Here is a 17,512-nt window from a genome sequence, read left to right on the forward strand (position 1 = left end):
ACGCCATCTCTTGGAAAAAAAAAGAGAATAAACCGTAGGATTCAAGTTAGCTGACATTCTCAATAAAACTTTTAAATGACCTTTTGGGTATATAACTTTCCTGGATGCAGGCGCAGCACTATCTCCAATAAACACAATAACTACTTCACTAACTTTAGTTTGCAAATGAAACAAAAAATTATGTAAGCAAAGTTAATTGTGATGTTATTGATTTCTAAAATTTACTGCTGCAATTGGGTCAGAGATATACAGTTGATTATGTTGGGGGAATATCTGGCCTAAGATTCCTACACAATAAAAAAATTGACCACATGTTTTAAAACATTGTGGTCAATGATGTATAGGTTAAATCACATTGCCAGTAAATAACTCAAAATATAGACAGACATATTAAATTCTAATATATTTAAAAAAATTGATATTGAAATTACGATATAACTTCCTGTAAATCTTGCAGAAATAGTGAAAATGGAAGCAAAACTACCTTTCTATTAAGGCAACAAAAAATGCGTTTCATCAAAAAATTTTAAGCGCAGCAATAGTGACAGATCTAGCTAATTTCTACTAAATAATTATAACCTAGAGTAGTAACACTTCTCGCAATACAATATATTCTGACTGTTCAGCAGCATTTCCTACATTTTGAGAATTATTAATCTCATCTTGGCTATCTCTTTTATTTTTGTGATAATTACTTTTAACTCGCCAAACCATAATGTACTAATTTAGATATAAATTAAGTTTTTCTTACCAAGCAGCATTTCTTATATTTTGATGACAATTAATTTCAGCTTGCCTAGTTCTAATAATTTCAACAAATTATTAATTATTTTTAAGTTGATAGTATTTCTTCTAATAACTTATTTAAGCCTAATATAGATCATGAAAAAAAAAGAGAAAAGAAATTAAATAAAAGTATCAAAATGTTATTAATCTAAAGTGGTAAACATATCTACAATGTGGTAAACTTATTTACAAAAGTGGTAAACATATCTACAAAGTGGTAAACATATCTACAAAGTGGTAAACATATCTACAAAGTGGTAAACATATCTACAAAAAGATATATAATAATGTTCAAGTAAAAATCAACAAAATCCTGCAACCCTTATAAAAAAGATATTATTTGGTAATAAAAATAAAAACACAATTTTGAATCTTACTTGGTTTCTCATCTATAAAACAATTTTAGTTTCTCATCTATAAAACAATTTTATTTAACTACTTATAAGAAAAAAAAAGAAAAAATCAAAATGTCTTATGTTAAGAAATGTATTTAAAAAAAAAAAATCAAATGCAATTACTTTTGAATATGTAATATACAAGCGTCTACAATTTAACTCATTAGCTTAACCACTGGTTTTCCATTGAGATCAAAAGTTAATAAAAAAGTTAAAACATCATGTTACAGTTTTTATTCAAAATAAAAACCTCTAACAATTTAATTTTGTATTTATTAATATCAATATTTTTTGGCAATGTCAGTTAGTATATTTTTATCTAAAGTAATAAAAAAGATGAAACCATTTAAGAACAAATTTAAAAATCTAAATATATATTCAGATACCTTAAAAAAAAGCATAACACAACATTCTTTTGACAACTTCCAACATCATTTTTTTGACTTTCTTTTACTTTATTCTATTTTCTATTCTACTATTTTCTATACCTTTTTTTTTTCTAAAAAAAATATACATATAGATACAGAGAAATATTAAATATACTGAAATATACGCAAATTTATGTAAGTACACTTACATGTCCACAAATAACAGTCTTATTTTTTTTAAGAAAAGGAAACAGGCTATAATAATTAGAAAAATACAAACAACCAACAACAAACAAACGTTTATTTATAATTTTATAGTAATATTAAACAATAATCAACATCAATTCTTCTTGAAACTAAAAGTTTATCCGCTCTAATCTGTTTGCAGACCTTGCTTGAAAGATCGCGTGACATACTGATCCGCGTGTAGAAAAGCCTAGAAATTACTTTAAAAACGACACTACTACTACTACAACGACTACTACTACTACTTTTTTTTTTTTTTTTTTTTTGTTCATTTAAGAATATTCTCTGGTGAAAGTGTCGTTGGTACATAATATATGAAGAACACGGAAACTCGAAGAGGATCATAAGGATCCTGTCACCGAGAACCGTTTAACAATACAAAAACTATAAACCAATTATTTCAAAAAAATATAAAATAAAAAGTAAATACCGTTTAAGAAAACCCTCATACAAATAAAATAACCTCAATTATAAAACACCGTTTAACTAAACAACAAAAAAATAAAATCAACTATTTTAAATTAGTAAATACTGTTTTTATGAAAACCGTCATACAAATAAAATACCGATTAAAAAAACAATAAAAAATAAAAACAAATATTTTAAATTACATTTAGAAACACTTATAAAAGAGAAAACTACTACTACTACTACTACTACTACTACTACTACTACTACTACTACTACTACTACTACTACTACTACTACTACTACTACTACTACTACTACTACTACTACTACTACTACTACTACTACTACTACTACTACTACTACTACTACTACTACTACTACTACTACTACTACTGCTACTACTACTACTACTACCACTACTACTACTACTACTACTACTACTAATATTAAGTTAGCGTATTAATATTTAGATTACAATTACTTATTATATAAAGCCTGTCTTTCTTCAAATGTTAAATTTGCAATATCTCTTTTCGGAAGCGTCAGTTTTACATTTAAATCTTCAGTAGACATTTCTTTCTTTCCTTTTTTTATTCGATTATACATTGAGTTTGCCAAAGCACTCAACACGTCTGCATTTTGAATAGCACATTTTCCAATCATCGTTACGTTGTCCACTGTTATTAACGAAGCCAGTCCTTTACCCCTCTTTACTTATTCTTCCGATTTTTTCTTTGCTTTTTTATTATTTCTCCGCTTCATCTAAATATAAAGTTAAGTTTTTTTAAAATGGTTAAGTTGCTTAAACAATGGGCGCTTTACAAATTTTATTAACAACAAATCTTGAGTTTTTAAAGTTAAAAAACAACGATAAGAATTGCGCATTATACAAAGAGCTACTCCATTTAATGGGAAAAATTTTGAAACAATTATTTATTTTATTACTGTTAACAGCCAAAGAAGCTTTAATAGAAACTAAACTGCAAGAACACTACTTCAACATTTATTTATTTAATCTTTAATTTTATTTATGTTTATTTAATGAATTTATATTTTTTTCATAAATAATTTTTTCTTTCAACTATAACATATTCTATTTATTCTAATTGTTTTTTATTTTTTTTAAATTATTAGAACTATTTTCTTGAATAACTTATAAATTATTATTATTACATTTTTATAAAAGTTTAATAATTGTTTTTTACCTTTTAGTCAATACCCAATTATAGACCGGATTAACAACCACGCTTGTTCGAATAAACTTTTTTGTTCGCTTTAACTTTTGTTTTGTTGCTCGTTTTTCGCACCAAACTATTTGGAATCTAACTTGTGAGCAATAAATTTTCTAATAAATCTACCTAATCTCAACCATCGATTTGCGATATCTCTACTATGTTGTATATATATGCATTTCAAACGTCTCAACTCGCGAGATTTGCTTTTTGACATTTATTTTGTGTGAAAAAAAACAACGTCTATACTAATATCTTCATATGTACGTATGTATGTATGTATGTATGTATGTATGTATATATGTATGTATGTATGTATGTATGTATGTATGTATGTATGTATGTATGTATGTATGTATGTATGTATGTATGTATGTATGTATGTATGTATGTATGTATGTATGTATGTATGTATGTATGTATGTATGTATGTATGTATGTATGTATGTATGTATGTATGTATGTATGTATGTATGTATGTATGTATGTATGTATGTATGTATGTATGTATGTATGTATGTATGTATGTATGTATGTATGTATGTATGTATGTATGTATGTATGTATGTATGTATGTACAGAGGCGATTCTATGATTAAAACTTTACTCTATTTTAATAAAGAAACGTGGAAGAAAAAAACCACGCACGAATGCTTTGATGTAACAATGGGAAGTTACGACGGAGCAGAAGTTTGCGAATATATAAGTTTATACATTGTTAATACCCTAGCTAAAATAATCCAAATTAATCAATTAGGTCTTTATCGTGACGACGGTTTAATAATAATGCATAAAAAATCAGGGCCACAACTCGATAAAATTAAGAATGATATTATTATAGTTTTTAAAAACATTGTCTTCAAAATTGAAGTATACATAAATTTAAAAATAGTGAATTTTCTTAATGTCACATTTAACCTCTCAGATAGTTCCTATAAGCCCTACAGAAAGCCTAATGACGAATTATTATATATTATTGTGAATTGGAACCATCCCCTCAAAATCTAAAACAAATTCCAATTTCAACTAACGATAGGCTAAACCAAAACTCTTCTAATGAAAATATTTTAAACTCCTCTAAACGCGTTTATAAAGATGCCTTTAAAAATAGTGGCTTTCAAAATTTTGAGCTAAAATTTGAATAGAAAATTGCAAAAAAGCGTAATAGAAATAGAAACATAATTTGGTTCAACCACCCGTTCAGCAAAAATGTTTCAACAAATATGGGTAAAATTTTTCTAAAATTAGTTGACAAACATTTTTCTCCCTCTAATAAATTACATAAGATTTTTAACAGAAAAACCATTAAAGTAAGTTATAGTTGCACAAAAGTTTAGAAAGAATTATAAAAGGCCGCAACTACGCGTTAATAAAGAATAATGAACATATAAAAGAAAAAAAACACTGATTAATGTAATTTTAAACAAAAAACAGATTGCCTTATAAATGGAAAAGCCCTTTCGATAAATGTAATTTACAAGTGCATTGTTTTCTCACAAAACTACCCTGATAAACAATATATTGGCTTAACCAAGGGGAATGGAAAAAACGTGATTCCAATTACAAACAATCGTTTAAACACAAAAATATTCAAGAGACTATGATGTCAAAATATATTTGGAATTTAAAATTAAAAAAAAATTAATTTACAATGGTCTATTCTAAAATCTGCCCCTGTTTATAATAACATTTCCAAAAATTGTATGTTATGTTTGCAAAAAAAAATTGAAATAACTACTCATTTAAATCAGGAAAACTTATTAAATAAAAAATCTAAATTAACTTCTGGTAGACACGAAAACAAATATCTCTTAAAAAATTATAAAAACAAATGACCAAACTAAATTATCCCCATTCCAAAGAAATTTATTTAACAATTACTTTTTGTAACTTCCCGTTAACAAAAAAAAACATAGTAATTAAAAATTTATTTTTATTTTTAGTTTTAGTTATAATCTATAACTTCCTGTAAAGTGTTTTTTTCTAAAAAATGAATTTGTTTTGAGATTTAGTAACTCTTCTTGATGATCCAGCAATGGTGAAGCCTAAAGTTGAAGAAAAAAGTTAAATAGATGTTTTTTACTAATTTATATATATATATATATATATATATATATATATATATACATATATATATATATATATATATATATATATATATATATATATATATATATATATATATATATATATATATATATATACATATATATATAATAAATTAGTTAAAAAAAAATTAGTTAAAAATCACTTAACAATAATTTTTTTCACTTAACTCTGTATTTAAACAATAAAGACATATCAGAAATGAAATTTTATTTCCGATAAGTCTCTATTGATAAAACACAGTGTTAAATGAAAAAAATTTTTGTTAGGTGGTTTTCTACTTATATATATATATATATATATATATATATATATATATATATATATATATATATATATATATATATATATATATATATATATATATATATATATGTATATATATATATATATATATTTATATATATATATATATATATATATATATATATATATATATATATATATTTATATATATATATATATATATATATATATATTATATATATATATATATATATATATATATATATCTATACAGTGCTTTTTTTCTCCTAGGACGCACCGGTATGGCGGTCCGGCACTTTAATGAACTTATTTTTTAAATGCTTAACATTTTTATTTGCATAAAAACTTGCATGCCAAATTCTTTAAATTGAAACTTTAGAAAAGGGTTGTAAAGACGGTAAAAGAAGCCAAAAAAAGAGACTTTTAAACAATATTTTAAAGTTATTAAGGCGAGAGAAAATTTTCGCAGCAAACATTTTTCGAATTGTATATAAAGTTGAAAAAATATATCAGTCCTTTCATAACTTTGAATTGGAAAAATTGATCATCAAGAAGCTAGCAGAGTTGAAATGGGTCGTAACTTTCATTCTATTAACAAAACTCTCAATCATATAGGCAACAAAATGAGGAAAAATGTTATTGCAGAAGTCATAAAATCAAAAAAATAAGATTTCGATAACGAGTGATGAGTAAACCACTACAAGTCAAAAATTGACACTGATAGTGCACATTCGGTGCTGTGTATTGGGCAGTGAAATGAATTCACCAATCAGTTACTTTTTGGATTTAGTGTAACTTAAAAGTGTTACGGCCAAAGGATTATTTGATGCTTTACTAAAATAATTTTTTTTTAGGATGACAGAAGAATATTTGAAGAGTTATTCAGTTACTATAGAATATGATGGCACAGGAGTGATGTTAGGATGCTTAAATTAGAAAAAGATGTTATTTTAGCTCAATGAGCTTGCATCCCAGTGGGCACGGTACGTTTTTAAAACGTTTTTTAGAAGTTTTTATAAGGTTTAAACCTAATAAAAACGTCCAAAGAACGTTTTAAAAACGTACTGTGCCCACTGGGATCTTAGACAAAAAATAATGGCCAGAAAATATTAACACTCAGGTAATATTTTGAGAAACTGAAATAAGAAATCTGTCAAAAAGACTGCAATTAAATGCAAAATGCAAAATTCAAAAAACAAGAGAAATGTTTCGTGAATTCTTTGAGTACTTTTTAGAAAATACATATCCATAAAATTTAGTTCATTTGGTACACACTATCCATACCATCCCGTTTTCCGCAAGTGAATACAAAAGGAAGATTTTCATTTTTGAATCTGATGATCACACCAACAAGGCATTTATTAATGACCAAAATAATTTCAATAATTTTATTGATAAAATTAGTAGGATCACTACTAGCAAACTTCGATCTTGCAAAGTACGTTGATTCATGGTTATTTAGTGAAGTCCATTCAGTTGCATTAAGGGCTAAAAAAAAACGAAATAATTACTCCAACAAAAATTAGAAAAAAATCTGGGATTTGTTATACAAGTTTAAAGTTTTGTACAGTTTGTAACTTATATACAGTGCTGCAACCCATCACCCCTGTAACCCCTTCCCCCATATTTTTTTAAAAAAATAAAAAAAGTCTCTTCTATATATATAGGTATATGTATATATGTTTATAGATGACTAAATCAGATGCATGAAGAAACGCTACTTCGAAAAAAGAAAGTTCAGCGACCTGCACAATGAAGATAAATAAAAAGTGTTTGGGTATTGATAATCGGGTGAATGAAAACAAAGCATAATAAAATATCTCGCAAAGGCTCCACATAAACGACTATTAGCCCATTGAAAACAATATTTCGCATAAGAACGACAATGGTTTTGTTTGCCTGTCATGGTGCTGTATTTTAACATAAATTGAGTAAACCAAAAGTATTTGTTATTGTCTCCTGTCCATTCTTTTGGAAAATGATGTGTTTGTCTTATGTAAGAAGAAATATCAATTTCGTTATAGTAGATGTTGATGGTATTTATTTGAAAACTTGTTTGTACTTCATCTACTACTTCAAATAAATGTCTATTAAATCTTAAAAAAAGGCGGAATTTGTCTTAACGCGCTATCCGCTCCTAAACTATCAAAACAAAAAAATGATTGGTATCAATTTTAAGTAAAAGCTTCCAGTGTTAAATTTTTTCATTTAAAGTTTCGTTATTAAAAAAAAAAAGGAACCCGTTTTTATAATGCGCCTAATCAAAGCGAGACACGTTTGTTGTTGACTTAATTCGTCAAATGCAAAAACACTGACAAAAAATCTTGAGAATTTTTTGTTGAAAATAACGAGACGAAGATTCGTTTGAACACATTTTTCTAAACCAAAATAATTCGAGGTAATTAAAGTATGTATATAAATATATATAAATATATATATATATATATATTTATATATATATAAAAATATTCTTTGATTGAGTAAGCTGTGTGAGCTGAAGCCCCTTCTTGTTGAAAGATAATTGCTTGCGTCTGCCATACAAGTGTCTGATTGATGGAACTAAACATGTTTCCAATGTGTTCTTGTAGGTGTATTGATTACTTCATCACTCCCTTTATATATATATATATACATATATATATATATATATATATATATATATATATATATATATATATATATATATATATATATATATTATATATATATATACATATATAATATACATATATATATATATATATTGTATATATATATATATATATATATATATATATATATATATATATATATATATATATATATATATATACATATATATATAGCATGCAATGTATTAATGATTAAAGTTTTTTGTCTTCAGTTCCTTCTTTTAATATTTCTTCAATTTTTTCCTTTCTTTTAACAGACAATTTTTTTAGTTTTTCTATAATATTAGAGACAGAAGGTATTATTTTTGTTGTAAACCAATCAATGAATCCGATACCATTGGTTTAACCTTGCTCGGGTTGAATATCCCTGTCGAATAAAAAAACAATCAGTTTGAATTTGTAAAATTTCGCAACAATATGTTTGTTTAGAATGTATTAAAACTAGAATGCTCATATATGGTGTTCGCCTTCAACTATAAAAGAAGCTGGCGAAGAGTTTCTGCATCTGTGTGACTTTTGTAATTTTTAGATATATCGTCTAACGCGCACTCAGCACATTCGTGATGTATCTTTTTTGTAATGCCCTAAACTCGATTCTTTTTTTCAAAAAAGGTATTTTATCGTGTTTATTATACCTGTTTTATTCAAAATAAATATGAACATGTTTCTTTTTTTAATAAAGATATCAGTTGTTTTTTAGTTTTGACTTCTTGATATAAAGTACATCGGCAACGGCAAAATAGACCTGCATCTATGGGAATTGCAGTGTCTGAAAAAACTTTGTTTAAAAACGTTTTATAATGATCAAACCTACCACGCTCAAATTTATCCATGTGTTCCGTTTGAACGGTTGTCCGAGAAGTTCAAAAAAACTTATAATTTTTGTTTTAATCATATACATGGTTTCAGTTATCTCCCTATAATGAATTGGAATTCAAAAATCATTGTTTGTAGAGATATTTTCAGTTTTATAAAAAATGTTTTCAATGCTCATCTTTCAATATTGTATTTTTTAAAGGAGGAAGCATAGAGGAGCAAGTACTTAGACAATTGGAAAAAGTGTATTGTTTTAATTTGAACTATTTTAAATTTCCAAAAGCAGAAAACTTAAATTATTTTTATGACGAAGAACGGTGCAATGCGCATGGTCATAAATTTTATTTGGTACATTGTTATATGTTTGAGACTAAAGTTCTCGCAATGCATTTGGAGGAATTTGTTTACGGATTTTTAAAAAGACAACCCAATGACCGTTTCACAAAATTATTTTGTTTTATAAGATAAAATAATTGTGCTTTGTCATTCAAAAAAATAATTCGTAATTGTTTTTGAAAAAAAAAGATATTTTCTCATAAAGTTTTTTACTTAAAATCCCTCCTCAGAGCAATCCATATTATCCATGTTAAAATAAACTACTTTATTAATTAGTACAATTTTATTAAGTATTTGTTTTTTTTTCATAAAATCAAAAAATTTATTATCTTGTTTCAATAAAATAATTGAACGTTAAAGTTTCTTTAAAAACAATATTTCAAGGCGGCATCTGGAATCAGTTTAGTAAATCGTTTATTGATAAAATTGCATTGTTTATAAGATTTGCAAATAGCACTCTATCGCCTAACTTTTGAATTTTTTCAGTTTTTAAAAATTCATAAATGGGCATTGGCGTATTAAGCGTATAATAGGCATTATGAAATACTTTGTCGTTGTATGAAAATACATTTTTCTCAATGCAAAACAGATGCGTTTCTTTAATCACATTTTGTTTTTTCAAGAGGTCCTATTCGTATTTATGATTTTGAACGAAAAAAGGAAACAAAAAATAGTATTTCCACGCTTAATCCAGTTTCTTTTTCCAGAATGTGCAATGCGGTTTTACCGTACTTCAATAAAAGCTTTTTATACATTTGTATTAAACGAACCATTTTTTCTAGTAACAATTTATCTTCTCCGTTTTTTTATCATATTTAAAAAGTTTTAATTGATCACGTTCCATTCTTTGTTTTGTTTGTAAAATTGAAATTGATACCTTTTCGAAAATAAATCTTTTTATGACGATTATAATCTTTAGCAACAAACACATAATACAAATCAATCAATTCGTTTTCAGATAAAAGTAATTCAAGATCTATTTTTTTAAATAATTTGTTATCATTCTTGCGATTCTTTATAAGTATGGTTTAAATGATGAAATTCATAAAGCATAGGATGCAATTTGTTATCCGAAAAAAAAAAGCTTAACAATTTTTTTATACAGATTGATCAATTTGTTTGATAGTCATTATTTTTTTAAAATGATGTAGCGAAGATTGAAACTTTCAATTTATATGTTGTTTTTTTTAAACAAGTGCGAGGTTAATCTTATATAGAAAAACAAGTTTCTTAGAAAATAGACACGTTTTTTCTGTTAAAAAAACAAATACAGTTTTTCTTTTTCTCTGTCATTGATTTTTTTGTCTTTTTGTCTGTAAGTTTTGTTTTTTTATATTCTCTACATTCTTCATTACTAACTTCTTGAGCTATGCGTTTCAAATTACCATTATAGTTTTATAAGAGGTTTCTACAGAAGCTAAACGAGCAAATTCAGTATAATACATACTTTCATTATCTTTCAACATACGCACAATAAAACCTGCAGCTGAAAAAGTTCTGTTCACTTTTGTTTCTAGTATATGCAAACGTATATGCTTTATTTTAAACATGTTCCAAAGAAGACAACAATATTCCTAAAAAATTTTTTATTATTTGTTACTATTGCTCGTGATGACAGCATTGTGATTAGTTTCTCCTTGTTTATTTTAAAAACTTGAATCGTCTATGTTTAATTTCACTTCACCGCGGTACAAAAATTACCTTTTAGAACACATTGCTTTTGTATAAACCAAGGTAGAAGAATTTCGTCTTCTTGTTTAGTAGAATACACAAATTCTTTTTTCGAAAAATAAAATTATGCGACTGTTGCAACGGGTATTTTAAAACATTGTTCCTCTTTGATAGTGCTTTCTTTAGAAAAATCTAAAAACCCCAAGGTACCAGCAGCCAAATCAACAAATTTCAAATAGTTTTGCAATTCAGTACAATAGGTAGTTTGAAATTCTGTTAATGTTTGTCCATTTTTGAGTTTTAAATATTTTTTTTTAAAAAAAGGCACTTACTTTATATGAAAACAATAGCGATTAATAAAAACAAGAAAAAAACTGTTTTTTTTTCAAAAATGAAAATCATGTGTTTTGAGTAATGAAGATCTTGTAATGAGAATTAAAAAAATCATGTGATTTCAATTTAAAAAAATGGCATCATTAAGGTTACAAAAAATCATGTAATTAGAATTAAAAGCCACGAGATTTTTTATTTTTAGCCTTCTTTTGTTTTATTTTAAATAAAAGGAGCAGAAAATCTTTTTCTAAATCATCGAAATGGAAGAAACATATGCAAAACTTTTAGTTGAACCTAATCAAATAAAAACGCTCTCTTTCAGAGAAAAAAAGATGATAAAATAGATACGAAAATATCATGGTATTATGATGCATTTTGAAGATTTGTTAGAATAATGTAAAATATCAGACAAATGTAAAATATATCGAGTAGTATTTTTCTCGTTAAATGTATGTTTATGGTGCCAAAAAGAATATTGCGAACCTTGTTTAAAAAAATATTATATATACAAAAAGCGAAAAATAAGGCGAGAAAAATGTCGCTTGAAATGCAAAACAAAAACACCAGAAGAAAAATATCAAATGCTTGAAAAACTCCAAAATCCAATAAAAAAAAAAGTGTATTATAACTGTGAAATTTTTTGTGAATGGTCTCGCCCTCATGGCTTAACACAATGGTAAAAAAGATTTAACTTGCGAAGGATACGAAATATTAAAATACGATGATAAAACGAAAAATGAGATTTTGAGATTTTGGTACTTTATTTGAACCTGTCATGCAGCGCATTACAACAACTATACTCAATTTATCATTGTCCTGATTGTGGTTAAAAGTTTTCTAATATAACAATAACCAAAAAACGTCAATGCAAAGATTATTACAAAGCTAATCATTTTTTATATTCAAACACTCTTCATTATTATGAACCTTAAAAATTTTATAAATGCAAGTCGAAATTTGTTTCCCTTTTTTATTATCAATGATTGTGAAACGAGTATTAATCCATCAGAAGGTGATTCTACTAAGCAAGTCAAATTTTTATTTTTTTTATCTTATTTTTGTCATAGCATCATAGTGATCAACTGTTTTAACGAAAGTTTAGCAAAATAGTATTTTGGTGTAGACAAACGAGGACATACTAAAACGCGGTGGGTATTTTATTATGAAAATACCACAGAATGTTTAAAAACAAACCCTTTCACATTTCTCCCACACTCTTCTCTTTAATTTGTTTCTTTGTTACACAAAATACATTGCAAACTCTTGTCGACAAAACTTGATCCTCTAGATGAGAATGTTAAAAAGAAAAAAATGGTATTGCGAGTTTACGATTTAGCTATATTAGCAGACTGGTTCGATATACTTATGAAATATGTTTACTGCGAAATCAAAACTTAAATTTGACCTTACGAGAAAAAATAGAAATATAGCAAAAAAAAATCCGCTTCGTTCAGGTGGTCGTTATCCTGTCGATAAAATACGTCAACGCGAACTTTATTGTTCAGGGAGATTGGGGAGAAGTGGGACGCGGAAGAAGTGGGACACCCCTAAAAATTTATTTTGCAGCAGCGCCTAATTACTATCATTTAAAGTAAACGTATAGATTTCATGTTCTTTTTTTAGTAGACATTATTTCCCCTCCCTGCGCGCGGTGACAACCCTTTTTTTGAAAGTACCCCAAAAAAGTACTTTTGCTGCCAGTCTAGTAACTCATGTATGTTTTTATTTTCGACTGTTATTGCATCTTTTTTCTATTTTATAGGGAAATGAACTTATCATCTAACATTTAGTAATTAAATTTATAGTTTAGCTTTACCTGTGTGGCTGTAATTTTATTTTTATTTTGCCTTCCCAACATAGGGGTGAAGCGGGACAAAGAAGAAAAGTTGCTGCCCCACTTCTCCTTAACAGTTTTGCGTTATTTTATTGCAGAAATTTCTAGAACATTTTAGCTACCATTTTTTATTGTTTTCAAAATAAAAATATTATTACGTATAATTGAAATATTTGTTTTTAGTTTTAGTTCTTATACAGTAGATTTAAAACAAAATTTGGAAAGATAGATTTTTGTTAAAGATAAATTTGATTTAATTCATCATTATTGTTTGGAGCAAATTGAGAATTCTTTTTACATCAATAATTTGAAAGCATTTGAAAAGCAAAACGTATGCATAGAAGTTTTATTAATCTTATTAAAATCATAGTTTCGTTATAGTCTGATATAAAATATAGTAATAACAGTGACCTTAATACTATTACAATTAAATTTTTTTTTATCAAACCTAATTTCTTTCAAATTTCAGGTCATGCCTAGAGTTTATAAAAGAAAAAGCAAAACTCCACATGTTTCAGTAAACATTTTAAAAGTTGTGTAGCCGAAGTGGAAAATGGGATAAACCTTAGAGAAGCAGCATATTTAGCTATCATTTCTAAGTCTACACTTAGATTTGCCAGCTAAATATACTCAAAATATTAATACTATTGATATTTTTTTTATAAAATTGCAAGAAGGGAAATGGGATAAACCTTACAGAAGCAGCATATTTAGCTGGCATTTCTAAGTCTGCTGTTCATAGGTGTATAAAAAAGTGTCAATACCCAGCTGCTAATCTTCAACTAAATTATTAACATTCTATGATTTTCTATGATTGCCTCAAGAACCATGCAACGAAGGCTCATGCAAGAAATTAATACAAGTGCTATTCTTTCAGATATCTCAGATTTGGGTGTGCAACATAAAGCAGTAGAAGAAAACTTAACTGAATTTTCTCCTGAGATTGTACGAGTTTATGCGAAAGTAATTTAAACTAAATATTCTTAGTTTAGGTTCTCTTTAAATTCTCTAATTATATAATACTAGAATATATATTTTGCAGGTACCTTCTTGTAAGATTTTAGGATATGGAAGTAAAAAGGGAAAATGTATTATAGCCACATTAACACCAGAGATTTTAAGAATAAAAGATGAAGTATTAAACAAAAAAAAAGGTAAAAAAATTGATGTTTCTGCTAATGTTACTCATCAGAGTTTGAAGAAGAATTGGAAACTGTTTCTTTTAGCGTTATTCAAAGTGTGAGTGTCAGTGATTATGTTCTTTGCGAGGTTTGTAGTAAAAACACCATTTCTTATTATTTAGGCATAGTGCAGAATAAAATAGACACAAATTTTGATGTAGAGGTCAGCTTCATGAAATGCCAGAATAAGGAAACTTTTAAATTTTTCAAAACTAGAATTAATGACATTCGTAGTGTGAGTAATAATGCAAAAGCAGTCCTGGCTCAACCGCTTGCTAGAACAACATCAAGAACAAAAGCTGAAATCATTTTCCCAGTTAACTTTAAGATCTTAAACGTAAAACAACTTTTTTTTTATTATTTAATAAAGAAATTTTAATTCTTGAAATGTAATCTTAATTTTATTGAAAAAGACATTGATAATTTGATATTTTTTTCCTGTTATTCACTTCTCAAAGGGGGTCACTTTGGTTAAAGAGTCTACGCTTTTTAAGTATTTGTTATTGTGATTACAACCCTGGCTTAACCCTTTAACTCGGAAACACAAACCTTTACGAAAAAAATAACATTAAAAACCTTGTTTGAAGAAAAAATAGACGACGTATTAAAACAATGTTTTGGCTTGCTTCATACCTTTGAAGATTTTTTAGCGCTTGACCACGATCATTTTTCAGAACAAGTTTATGGCCTAGCTCACGATAACTGTAATAAAAGTATTGCGCAATTCAGGAACAACTTTGCGTTTCCCACTTTTTGCTCACAATGCAGCTTTTGATAATTAAATCATGCTTGTACAAGGAATAAAAAGGCTTTAGATGATCCTTTGTATAATAGTTCAGGTGATTTAGAAGAAAAACCGTTTAATGCTTTAATTAAACACAGCACTCTAGAAGATTTATTTGTTATTGATCAAATGACAAGTAGTCAAAAAAAGTCAAAAAAGAGTTATTGATACCATCTTGGAATATTTACATTCTCATTATCCGCAAATTTCTGAACACAAGGGAATTTCTCAAGAGGAATTTTCAAAATTGTTTTATAAAAAAAACTCAATTTCCTTACTCTTAAATTACTACAAATGGTCTTTTAGATATTGAATATAAAAACGTCCCTTTTATTGAACTTTTTGCACAAAGCGTTATAATGAAATCAAAATCATTGCAAGACAAAATAACAAAAATTGAAGACGCTTACAATACCGTTATCAAATTATGTAAATTTCTAGATATAAAAACATTGAGAGCGTTATTAAATACCATTGTTTTAGGCGCAGTCATGATAAATTTTGATGACAGAACTTACCGTTCGATAAAATTCCACTTGTTAAGTCATATGAGCATTTTTTGATATGCTAGCAAGCTTAAATCAACTAAAATTTAATTCATATTCAATACCCTCCCTGAAGACCACCAATAAATGATTGGACAAAGTATTAGCGGAGGTATGTCTTCTAAAGGTTTGCAACGCTTTTCCATTGACACTGATATTTTTTGAAAAAAGAACAAACGAACTCAACTTAAAAAGTAATATTTAAGGATATTATTTTTTTCTCAATGAAAACGGATAATGAAGGCGCTCAATTAAAAGCTCTTCCCTTTCAAATAAAGTATTCGATTGATGTCAAATGTGCGAATTCGAATCATGTGATTGACAAATATCATCGCATTAATCCTAACGGATTTTCAACAAGTGCTTTAGTTTATTGTCAAATTTAAATAAAACCCGAATACCAAGACTGTTAGCAGTTTTTCAGTTTATCAAATTTTAACAGTAGACAGTCATGAAAATTTAGGCGGACTTATCCAACGCAGATTAAATTTTTCAAAAGACAAATTTGGTATTCAAAACAGCGATCAGCGTTTACCAAAAACAGTTATATTATTTGATTTAGTTATTTTGTCTTAATAGTCAACAATTTAAAAGTGTATGCGCAAGCGGATCTCATCATGGAGTAGGCAGTTTAACCGTATTTTATACAGTACCAGCTAAATCAAGTCAAGGTCGGAATAATTTAGTTTCCCATTTTAAATACATCATTACTTTTGATTACAACAGCAAAGTTGAAAAAAATGTTTAAAAATGATTCTTCGACAGACGAAAAATTACATCATGCCATCACTGGTTTGCACAATAAATAAAGAAAGAAAAGGGGAATAATATAGATATAAATAGCAATAACAAAAATAAAAAGAAAAGAAAAAAACAGTTGAGCGAAAACGAAAAGGCTGAATTTTTACTTGAAGAAATGAAACGAAGAAAACGTTATACACTTTGCCATTGTCTACAGACGGTTCCGGAGTCGAATCTGATTAATCTTTCAAAGTTGCGGCGAATAGATGTGTTTTATTACAAATAATTTTTTTTTTTTTTTATTAAATTTAAAAATTTGTTTTAAAAGTTAACATTTGTTATCAATTTAATTGTTAAATATGGCAGTTACATTTAGCGAAATAAGAAATATGTTTAGAGAAATGTTTGCTGAGTATAAGAAAGACATAGAGTTACTAATAAAACAACAAGAAGAAAACGTTCTTAAAGTCATTAGTGCAAATGCAAAGATAACGAGTGACAGACAACAAAAAACAGAATTAAATATTATTGACAGTATGGAAAAAATTAAAAGACTCGAAAAGGATGTATTTGATATAAAAGAAAGCCTAAATTTTTACGAAGAACTCATTGAAAAAAAGATTAAAAATAATATTGAATCTATCGAGAAAGATAGAGTTTCTAAAAATGTAGCGCACAAAAATATAGAGTTTACCGACCTAAAACTAAACTAAGAGAAATTGAAGATCGGTCACGAAGAAATAATCTCAGCATTAATGGACTGAAAGAAAAAGAAAATGAAACATGGACGGAAAGTGAAATAAAAGTGA

Source organism: Hydra vulgaris, chromosome 06, assembly GCF_038396675.1.
Source record: "Hydra vulgaris chromosome 06, alternate assembly HydraT2T_AEP".
Taxonomy (NCBI): Eukaryota; Metazoa; Cnidaria; class Hydrozoa; order Anthoathecata; family Hydridae; genus Hydra; species Hydra vulgaris.